Source organism: Pangasianodon hypophthalmus, chromosome 22 (assembly GCF_027358585.1).
Source record: "Pangasianodon hypophthalmus isolate fPanHyp1 chromosome 22, fPanHyp1.pri, whole genome shotgun sequence".
In the NCBI taxonomy this organism is placed as follows: Eukaryota; Metazoa; Chordata; class Actinopteri; order Siluriformes; family Pangasiidae; genus Pangasianodon; species Pangasianodon hypophthalmus.
In genome coordinates, this window is record NC_069731.1 from 11,825,508 (window position 1) to 11,837,809 (window position 12,302).

The window sequence follows — 12,302 nt, forward strand, 5'->3', positions numbered from 1 at the left end:
TGGAATAGGATGTTCAAAAAAGCACGTATGGGTGTGATGGTCAGGTGGCCACAAACCTTTAGCCATATAGTGTATATTCAAACACTTCAGTTATATTCAGACAAACTGTTAGTGTGAGACCTCTATCCTTGCATTTCATGTGAAGTTACACTGTATATTTGCTGCCATTTTGAAAGAACTGACAGATACGGAACTGACAGCATCAATGTTGTCTGTGCTTTATTAAGAAGATTTGTTTTTATTTATACTCATAATCAAACGTCCCTAATACACTTGACTACATACAGTACAAAACATCTTCAACAAGCAACGGTGCAGCGGATCTTCCCTGCCATACGGCCTCTTAGCTATGCTAGCAACTTTGCTACGTTATGGGACAACTGGCAAGTTAATCTCAGCAGCAATTATTGGTAAAATTAGCAAAAGTTAGTTAGCTGACATCGACTTACCCTCCATGTAATGACAGAGATTTTACTTACATTCACATACATTGTGCAGCAAAGCCAGAAATTTGGTCCCAAATATGGCGACCACAAAAGAAGAAATCACATGACTGAAACACTAGCATATGATTGTAAGTCAAACACTTTAATTTTCTATTCTGTCTGTGGAAACCTTGAAGCCACACTCAAGATGAGTCTTCAATAATTATATCCTTGAAATGAATAGGAGGAGCTGTGGCTATACTTGATTGATGTTTTATTATTGATGAAGACTAAACTGCTTAGTGTTTGAACATGACTGCATGAGCTGCTTTGGCAAAACTACCTCACAGTGTGAGTTATCTGGATGTCCTGATGCCCTCCTTTGAACTATATGAGACGTTTTCGACGAGTCTGATGGATACTGATATAAAACTCTCTCACTACTTAAAAACAGACTTTTCAACGAAAGACCCAGAAGTGTCACATGTGCACTATCAATAAAGGAGTTAAACGGTAGCTGTTTTTTTCTTTTTTTTTACAGTGAGACAGAGAAAGTTGGTTACAGTGAGGATAAGAGTCTAGCTTGACAGCCAAACCACAACCTCCTGACTAGATTGCAACCCCACCTCTCCAGGGTTTTCTCTTCTAAGAATGACAACGTATTTCTTGAGTCCCCCAACCCCCCCAACAACACCACACATACCAATACACTTCCTCTAATGAATTCCTCTAATTGGCAAGGTCTCCTCCAAGAACTTTTTACAGTAATGAAGGGTTTCCCGGTCGGGTGTGCATGAACCACTAGGGGATCATAATGGCGTTACAGGGAGATTGTGAGACTGATGGAAATGTCCATGTCACATTATATTAAATAATTTTTTTTACAAGATAAAATTGTAATTAAAAAATGGAAAAATAGTAAAACATGAAAGTGAAAAGTAACATACTAAAAAGTTGTGCCATCAAATGTTTTAATTAAAATCACAAGGTCTACTTAAGGAAAACAATTTAAGTTCAGCTGATAAAAAGGTTTGGAACCACTGCTATATGGGAGAGCTTGCTAATAATTATAATATATGATGTTATAATAATGTTGGTTTGTTTTTGGTGGATTGTATATAATAATCTGGCAAAAGGCAAATACCTGAAGATTTGTAAAACAGTTTAATAATGTTTTTAAAGAATATGGCACAATGATTATGTGATTATTAGCGGTTCTGGTGTGACATGTTTCTGGAGGGAAAGTAGTGGTTCAGTGAACAGCTAACCTTACCCATCTAGCTAGCTTGCTTTTTGTATGTAATAAGAGACATTATGTTGACTGAGGAGCAGCAAAAGCTTGAAATGGTAATAATAAGCGGTTCCTCCATGTAGAGTGTTCCAGAAAGATTCAACTCCAGCCCCAGGCTCTTGTTTTCTATTGGCCCATGCTTCCAAGATTGGTAGTAACAGGGTTACAGTTCATCTCGATGAACTTGGCACAAAACGAAATTTGAAGAGGTGGATGCCAAATAAACCACTACCAGAAAGTACTTTTTTTTTGCAATCTGGCTCCTCTTCCATTCAAGTGGATGGGCTTTTTTGGACTGTGACTACTCTTAGCTTTAAAAAATGGACGCCAATATTTCATTAGGAAAATTTCCCATTTTGCTTGGGAAGTTACACCAGGTAATGATGGAGGAGACACAGACTTCTGATCCCACTGCATTGCCTCAGTAAATAGATTATTGTTGTACACTTATCCAGTTATTTTAGAGATTGACAGATTTTTTTCTTACTCCCCAAATCTTCAAACCTTTTTCATCACCCATCGCTACCTGGACCAGTTTTTACATGCAAAGTCTATTGCATGGGCATGGAAAGAGTGATCACCTTCAGCCTGATCCACATGAACAAGCTTCTGGCCAACTATGCATGACCTTGCAGTGTTCTTTCACACCAACTGTCATCATAAAACACTCTGCCAGCTTTCTAATACAAGTGTGTGCTGATATATGCCACTCCAATTTAGCTGAGGTGTAAAAACTCGCCACTCTTTGTTTTGCTAGTCATGCAAATGTGCCTGTTGGCCACGATCCAGAGAGTTTACGCCTGCTGGGCTGTTTCACCCCTTTCTGGCCCCTTTCACTGTTTGTTCTGGGAAAGAAAGTAAGAACAAAACTGTTACTGCATCAAAACTGTTAAGTCCATGGCCTGTAATCTAATTGGCACAGAGAGGCGTTGTACTGTCAGTAGGCAGAAGTGTGGAGGCTGCAATCATGCCCACCCAGAGGTTTCCTGTATGTAGTGTTGCCTCAGTCAGGAAGATAGTGGAGCCCACCGCTCAAACAATCCTGCTTAATATTCTGTTCACTTCTAAACAGTGCATGTCAAATTGGCTCAAGTCTTCTCAACACTACAGCAATGCACTAACATATTTTAAAGTATCCAGCATATAATAATATATATATAAACCCCCTTCAAATGCTTGAGGAGCTTTATAATGCCAGGTGTATGTGTACAGGTAGTAGTATAAATGAGAGATTGAAAAAATGTGGAATAGACGAAAACCACTTTTTTATATACTTTAATACTTTTTTTTAATTTCTGTGTTTTTTTTTTGTTAAACCAGCTTTAAGCCTTTTAGACTGCGTGTTTTAGCTGTCATTTAAGGTTATTACTTGTTACATTTTATGAGATAATCCCAGTACAATCTTGGCTGACTTCTATAACATACTGTGTGATAACATGTTCTCCATGTCAGATAATACGATGAATGTCCTCTAATGATAGACCTGCAATTAATGAAAATTACAACGTTCTGCTTTAAGTCATCAATCAGCGTGATCTGGGCTCATGCAGGAAACAGAGTCCCATAAACAGAAACATTGGTCAAAGTGAGCTTGAGGTAATATGGAATTTTGTTCTGTCCATTATCGTGTTTTGTTTTTATTTTATCATTGCCACTACTGTATTTGTAGCTGTATCTGTGTTAGCCTTTGCAGTCCTCCTATTTAGACAAGCAGGCTATTGGTCAAACATTTTAATAAACAAATTTCTGGCATTGTCAGAACTTCGTTATCGACTGTCTTTGGTCACAATAGCACTAAATCAGCTGTCAGCGAGCATGTCACATTTTGCATTCCAGGACCACCAGTCTCAACTCATGAACAAAGAATTCCTTTACAAAGTACAGTTTTTTGTCTGTGAGAACAAAATCAGGCCAAAAAAAATCATCATTACTCTCAAAATATATCCTAGAATTGTAGCAGTTTTATTTTTTATTTTGCATTCTTATACTTTTACACTCTCTAAATAAATGTTAATAAACTGTTGCTTTGCTTGTCACTGAGGTGCTACCCTCATGGGTGTAATTTACAAAGATGGAATGATGGAAGTTTTAAAAAAAAAAAAACAATCCGACATTGTTTCACTGAGCCCATTTGTAAAGTAAAGAGCATGATCCTGCAGACTGAATAAATTGACCATTATAATGACAGTTAGTCGATATAAAGCCTCACTTTATATTCACATGTGCCATAATATGGTAATAAGGTTGTATAAATAAATTCATGATACATTACTGTGATCATATCAGCACGTGTGTAAACATCTGGTAATGGTTCTCAGGAAAGGAAACCTTCTAGAACCTGGCTTGAGCTGTGTTAATTTATAGCCATCTGAAGGTGGCATTTATCATAGACATTCATTATAGATGCCACCCTGAGAAATGAACACAGTGAATACAGGTTAAGTGATATTTTTAGAATACATTTGGATCAGTATCTGAACTGAGTTATTATACTGTATACATTTTTAACAGACTAGACCCTCAAAAAATGTTGAGAACAAACCTGGGTATAGCAAAAGTGTAATTTATGCCTATGTTCATGGGTGTATCTTTTTTTTTTAACCTCTTGTGTACATGTTTCACCTGGAAATAAAAATATATTGTGCATTTAAAACTCATTTAGAACAATAGATTTCAACTACATTCCTGAGAAATCACTCCCAACACTGTTTTTCACACTCCCAACTCATCTAATTTAACTCATCATAAGCTTAATGATTAGCTGATCAGTTAAGTTTCAAGGAAAAATCCACCTTGAATGACTTGAATATTAATCTTCGTAATTATCATGATATATTCAGTGGCATGGATCTCATTGTGGCATTGGAGCCACCACTCCAGGGGGTATTCCTGCCTCACGCCCAGTGATCCCAGAGTCCACTGCGACTCTGAGCAGGATAAACCAGTTACTGAAGACAAATAAAATGAATGTTTCAATAAAATGAATATTCAGCTGTGTCCAAGATTTATTTTATAATGAAAGTCTGAGTTAAGCTTTTTACTTTAAATTTCTTTAAACATGTTCTTCTATTTCCACTTTGGTTTCAAAGCTTCAATTGCATGCTAATACCACCGTCAACAGCATCATACTTGTGCCATAACTCAGCACAACTGAGTTGTATAGCTGCATTGCATTCTGGAACTTTGAGTTCAATGTTGCTGTATCAACTTCTTCTACACTGGTTTTTATATTAATATGAAATTGAACATCTCTGGAAAGTGTGAATGAGAACACTTTTGTTTTTAGGAGCTTACATGAAATGTGACCATTATCCGTTATGTTCGAAATGATTGAATTTTTTTTCTCCTGTAAAACGCCATTGTAAGTGTGATAGCAATTTCCCCTTGTCACATGAGTGCAGCACACAACTGCTAACTTCACATGGGAATATTGAAAATATAGCACCAGCCGTTAAGCACTATAACTGCTCTGCACATCACAAATGTTTCAGTGTAAACATATTTAATGAGCTTCAGGATGGAGATTTCCTTTAAGGTAACAACAATGGCTCTTAAAGTCCAGTTATGTACCTTAAATGATTTTAAAGATAAACATCCTGCACTTTCTCAGGTAAAAGGCACGCTCCTGAGAATCACTGTAACAAGCAAAGGTACAATGGTACTTTTTTCTGAGAATGTATTAGGGAACATTTATTGAGCTACACATAGTACTAATCCTTTTTTTTTTTTTTAATAACAACTGGATTTCATAAGCTAGTGCAAGCAGATTTTGAAGTATCTTTGCTTTCTGATTCCAGAGTACAGCCGTTTAGATTGCATTCACATTCACAATCTCAATGCACACAATTTCCAGTAAAAAAAAAAAAAGTTTAATCAGTCAGCGAAACTGTGGCATTTCATCACACTGCGGTTCAGATGGCCCTGCAACGGTTACTCGTCTGTTACAGCTATATAAATCATTGAGACAGTCCCTGATGACTGTGCAATGTACCCTGAGGGTGTGAGCTGGGCATTTTGGATTGTTAGTCATGTCCGATTTCATGAATGGAACGCTGAACAGTATTGTGGGTTGTGTGAAATTGTACCGGAGGTAGCTCCCCATAGCCACAGAGGTTTGAGTTTCCAACAGGCCTTCCTGATCAGGGTTTTCTGACTACTGGCCATGTGTTCTGTAAGTTGTTTCTGTCAGAAAAGAGGATATTGAGCCACTGAGAAGGGGGAAGTGTGAAAGGGAACTGTCATTCAAAAAAACTGACAATGTTTAATGACAAGTACAAGAAAACAGTAAAGTTGTTAAATTTCAGCTTGTGTGATAAGTTGCTTCCACTTTGTATTATGAAATACTGGCAAATCTAACTACATTCGGCCAAAGAATGAATTAATGAATGAATACACTCATAACCCCCAACTTCTAAAAATATCTTTTCAATGAAAGTCAGATAAAGCACTGGACAGGCACTTAAATAAAATAGGTCATTTATGCTAAATTTGCATTGCTCCAGTTATATCTATTGTGTGAACCTATTAAAAATTAAACAATAAACATTTCTGCTTTTAAAATATTCTTTAAACTGTTGGAAAGAGCTTGTTTTTCTATAAGAAGTATTTTCACATGAATTAAAAATGTTTCATATGAATGAATGAATGAATGAATGAATAGCTCATAGTTTAAACTCTGAATGTATTAGGGTTGACTCTTTGAGCATAGGGTCTCATCATAGGCACAAGACTGATGTGGGATACACTACTATACATACACAGGAACACACATGCACACACAAGTGCATATGCTTCCTAAATTTGAAGTCAGTTATTTGAAGTCTGTAATACCTTGCTGGGCTCGCCTCAGGTCTCCTCTGAATTGCAAGCAAGATAAACAGAAAGGTCAAGTCTTGGCTATGCTTGATATTATGCAACCCTTGTGTTTCAAATAAAGTAACACAAAACGTAAGTTTTGTTGTCTATTTGTGTAATTTGTACTTTGATTGGACAATCTATACTTAATCTATTTACTTCAAGTTTCTCCTCCAAATGCCTTTTGAAAAAAAAGTAATCCACTTCATTCCTGTGTAATACACACACACTTGTATTTCACAGGATCCTTTTAGACAAATTATTATTGTACACTAGAGGTGTAATACAATGCCATTTTCTAGATTTGTATCTCTATCTGTTTAGTTCTTCACCCTGAAGCCAATGAAGCCAAAAGCCCAAATCAATTCATTTGAATATTTTTAGGCCTTTCTTTCAATACTACAACTATCGCTCCCTGTGTGCTTTTCGAACATGTGTTTGTGCAAAACTGCTAGCCAGTCCTTGCATTGTTGGTGAAACATTGTTGGTCTTGGGGCAAAAGACAGATTTTGATGACATCCAGTGGATTGCTGGTCCATGTCCTTCTGTAGGTTCACAAATGCAAGTGACAGTGTGAAATGCGTCCATTCATTTGTATGTGCACAACACAGAGCTGCAATTTCAGTGACAGCGGCAAGCAACAAGACAGATTTGAATTGAGATTTTCTCAATTTTATGCACACTTTTAAATTGGGTATGACAAAGTAAAGCAACAAAATGACTGGCTCAAATGATTCCTTAGACCAAGTCTATGGTGTGTGTGTGGTCTGACCTTTCTTCAGTTCCCCACTCACAACTTCAGTTCCTACCTGCAAATAGTTCCCATTTAAAAAAACTTATAACTGTGGTTTCATCTTATCCTGTGATATGCAACCTCATGTTAAATGTGTATAAATATATTACAAATAGAAATGAAGCTTGGAAGAAGTAGCAGAGATCATAAGTGATTCTGGTAAGTGTATGTAGCTAGTACAGTTAGCTTACTTTGCTAATCTGCCAACGTAGCTAGTACGCAGCATAGCATGTTACACATAATTCATAAATACATAACTTCAATATACAGGACATCCCAAAAGTTTCCATACATAGGGGAAATTGACACTTTTTAGCAAAATGTAACTTTATTTACAAAACATCCTCTACATGATTGCCATTTCTTTGTAAACAGACGCAGAGTCGTCTCTCCCAACTTTGGCTCCCAGTTTGGCAACAGTGTCGTGTGCGATGTGCTTGCCATGTTTCCTGTTAAAGTCCATCACAACTTTGTGAAAGCTTCCCGATCCAGCCATTCTTCTTACATTAGGTATACTATTATGCCCTCAGACAGGAACGTACATTCCAGTCATACTTGTTTATTTTTTTAAGTCAGGTTTTTAAAGTCAGTGATCATGTCATATCTTAGCAAGCATGTAAACAGAAAAACTGTGCCCTTAGTCAGTTAAATTACTCACTTGTTCACTATTTACTATATACAGTACTGTGCAAAAGTCTTAGGCACCTTATTATTTTAGTCCAAACTTTGTTATAGATTTTTATTTTATTACTTCTACATTATTGATTCAGTACAAAAACTTTTTAGATTTCCAAACATTAATTTTCCAGCACAAAATTAAATGTTACAGAAAAATGTTTGTATGTCAGTAAAGAAAGCAGCATATTACACAAGAGACTTTTCAGACAAAAAACATAATGAAGGCTGCTGGTTTTTGCTGCAAAAATAAGAAGCAAGTGTGACAGTTAAAGTCTGCAGAAGAACTGTGGCTGCTTTTGCAAGATGCTCAGTAAAACCTACAGCTCATTTCCTTATAAAACTGCACAAAATGTAACTGAGACTACTATTTTTTTTAAGCGAAGGATCGTCACACCAAATATTGACTTTGTTTCATTTATTATTGTTTACTGCTTTATAGTATTTTTTAAATGTATAAACATTTAATTTCATTATTTTTGAAGGCATCTTTGTTCTACAGCATTTCTCTGCATGTGCCTAAGACTTTTGCACAGTACTGTGTGTAGACTTTTCTACATAGGAGAGCGCTGTGAGGGAGATATCCGGCTGAATTCAGACAAAAATTAGTGACTGCACCGAAAACACATCATCAAGAATCCATTTTCTGTACTGTTTATCCTACACAGGGTCACAGCGGGGCCTGGAGCCTATCCCAGGGGACTCAGGGCACAAGGCAGGGGACACCCATTACATGGGTGCCAACCCATCACAGGATACAACTGCACACACTATGGACAAATTAGAGATGCTAATCAGCTTATAAGTCATGTCTCTGGGCTGGGGGAGGAAACCCCCGGTCCCAACGATGCAGTATATATAGTGCTTTACGATGGAGTATATATAGTGCTTTACGATGGAGTATATATAGTGAAATCTCCAAGGAATATTTATTTAAATTTTAATTCACTTTTACTTGTATAGCACTTTTAACTCAACACACGGTCACAAAGAGACTTTAAAGAAATCCAGCTGTAGATTTAGAGCAACTTTAGAGAAACTTGAGAGAAATCAGACTCAGAAGGGATCCAATCCTCTTCTGACTGACACTGGATAGTGCCATTATAGATCATTTCTCTTGCACAATTGTATGCTATAAAGTCAAACAGTAGTGAGTGTCTGAAAGGATGTTCAGTTTGAGCATCAAGGTCTTTATGATTACAGGAGAAGTTCTTAGGTACCAGTCTACAGTATCCAGGTGAGATCATCAATTGAGGAAAGGGTGAAATTTGGACACAGTCTGTTTTTGGGAAGTGCAGTATTTAGGGTGGAACAATGTGGGACCAACCATCGCAATCTCTAGGAAATACAATTTGTCTGGTAAGAATTCAGACACCACTAGAAAATGGCTGCATCTCAAATAGTGCACTGCTATATGCTAAATAGAGAATAAATGCACACACATCTCAACAAAAACATTCATTTCTATTTCCTTTTGCAGCTGTGAAACATGCAGTTCACAACCCAAAAAAAGGTCATTTTTGTCTTAAAACATCAATCTAGATACCAGAGCATTTACACAGTGCTCCATTTTGGACTACATTTGATTTGCTCAGTAGAAGATCAGTGTTGTGTATCATCACTGGATATTGTCTTATAATTATAGAGTGGAAGTGATTTTAATTTTATTCTTCAAAGAATACATTTAATCCTGTTGTTTAACACTATACACTGCATGATGAGTACGTCATTTTAAAAAATTACTGAAGGCATAAATAGCACACGCACACACACACACACACACACACACACACACACACACACACACACACACTCATTTATGAATTTGCATTGCCTTGGGCCTGCAGGTGGAGTCATCGCACCAGCTTTACTGTCCTTTTCACTTTCTCTGTGGTCTATAGAGCAGTAGGGTCTGCTGACTATGACCCCAGTGCAGGGAGAAAAGACTGATTCAGCACATACTCACACACAGCCTCACTCTACTGCCAAACATAACACCACCCCTACACACACACAGTGTCACGGAATCAAATGTGGACACACTCTCAATGGAAACACTGCCAAAAGCATAGAATTTACACTATAGTACCAAACCTGCATCCTAGTCACTATTTCAGCTGCAATGCTCAATCATGAAAGTTAAAATGAGACGTAAATTATGGTGACACTGTATAAAAAGATAGTGTGACTCTTGTCAGCTCGTTGTCTGTTGACATTTTATTATGTCAACAGACAAATCTTTTAGTGTAAATCTTTTTGTGTAATTATTTGGATAGGCTGGTAAGTGCATCTTACCATAATTTCATTTTATAACCTGGCATGCGATATTGGGCAAGTGACATTGAATACAAACTATATGGTGCACTGTGGGAAAAAACTGCTGATTAAGACATCTCAAATGATGAAAAACTTTAATGATTGAGGATTGTTGATTAGGACAGCAGCCATATTGTATTATCATCTTTTTTTTTGGTACGTTTGGCCCACAAAGCTTTCAGAAAGATGAACTTTTGTCGGATGTATATAGGAAATTGTATCCTGTCTACCTGGTTATTTCAAACTCCTACAGCATCTTTCTGTTTTAACCTGTTTTTCAGACATTTCAAATAAGAGAACTCCATGTGGCCATTTCATCTGCCTTTATGTATTGTTTTGAATTAAAATAAAGACTATGAGTAAAAGAGACAGTTTGTTTTGGGATCTGGGAGCAGAAAATTAAAGTATAGGTAGCAGCAGCAATAGAATCCCAAGAAATTGTGTTAAAAATAGAAAATGCTTGTCTCTTCCTATGGTGCATCCTAGCCACACCTTGTCACTGCATCATTTCTCTCTCTCATGCATACAATGTAATGATGAATAGTTCAGGCAGTGCTGTCAACTTGTCTGTCATATATTTTATTCATTGTCAGTGGTGATGTAGTGAACTGCTGCTTTTTTGATCACTTGAATGTCTTCAAGAGACTTGGGATACCTCTCCAGGTACATTAATCACTATTTCCATCCCTAGGGATAACTGGGGTCACCTTTGCCTGAATCTAAAGCTTCAGAGAAGAGCAGAGTGAAATATTTGCAGGTACAGTAAAGTGGAATGTCAAGGGATGCTTCAAAATGGAATGGAAAAAGAGAACATTATATTGCAAATGGATCAGGTCAGGTGAAGCATTGTTACAGTCTCTTCACTCTGTGACAGTGAAGCAGGAACTCAGTTTGTGGAGGAGTCTTTCTGTTTACCATTCAATCAACGGTACATCCCTATCTTCACCTATGGTCATGAGCTATGATGGAAATGAAGTTCCTTGGCAGGGTTCCTGGCCTTATTCTAGGAGCTAGACAATCCAGGAGAGCCTCAGATTAGAGCCAGGTAAGGTGGTTTGCACAATTTAGATGCCCACTTTTGTTTGGCTCCTGGTAGAGCTGTATCAGGCAGAAACTATATTAGATGGAGACCCCAGGGCAGACTCAGGACCCACTGGCTTGGGAAGCATCTGGGGAGCCACAGCTACATATACATACATATATACACATTGATCAACCATAACTTTAAAACAACTGACTGGTGAAGTGAATAATATTGATTATCTTGTTACAATGGCATCTGTAACCTGTGGGATATATTAGGCAGCAAGTGAACAGTCAGCTCTCGAAGTTGATCTGTTGGAAGCAGGAAAAATGGGCAAGCGTAAGGATCTGGGTGACTTTGACAAAGGCCAAAATGTGATAGCTAGATGACTGGGTCAGAGCACCTCCAAAATCACAGGTCTTGTGGGGTGTTCCTGGTATGCAGTCGTTAGTACCTACCAAAAATGGCCCAAGGAAGGACAACCTGTGAACTGGTGAGAGGGTCATGGGCACCCACGTCTTATTGATGTGCGTGGGGAGTGAAGGCTAGCCTGTCTCGTACGATCCCACAGAAAAGGTAATGTAGCACAAATTGCTGAAAAAGTTAACGCTGGCTATGATGGAAAGGTGTCAGAACACACAGTGCATTGCAGCTTACTGCGTAGCCACAGACCGATCAGAGTGCCTATGCTGACCCCCGTCCACCTTCGAAAGTGCCTACAATGGGCACGTGAGCAATAGAAGAAGGTGGCCTGGTCTGATGAATCACATTTTCTTTTACATCATGTGGATGGCCCGGTGCATGTGCGTTGCTTACCTGAGGAAGAGATGGCACCAGGATGCACTATGGTAAGAAGACAAGCCGGCGGAGGCAGTGTGATGCTCTGGGCAATGTTGTTCTGGGAAAACCTTGGGTCTTGGCATT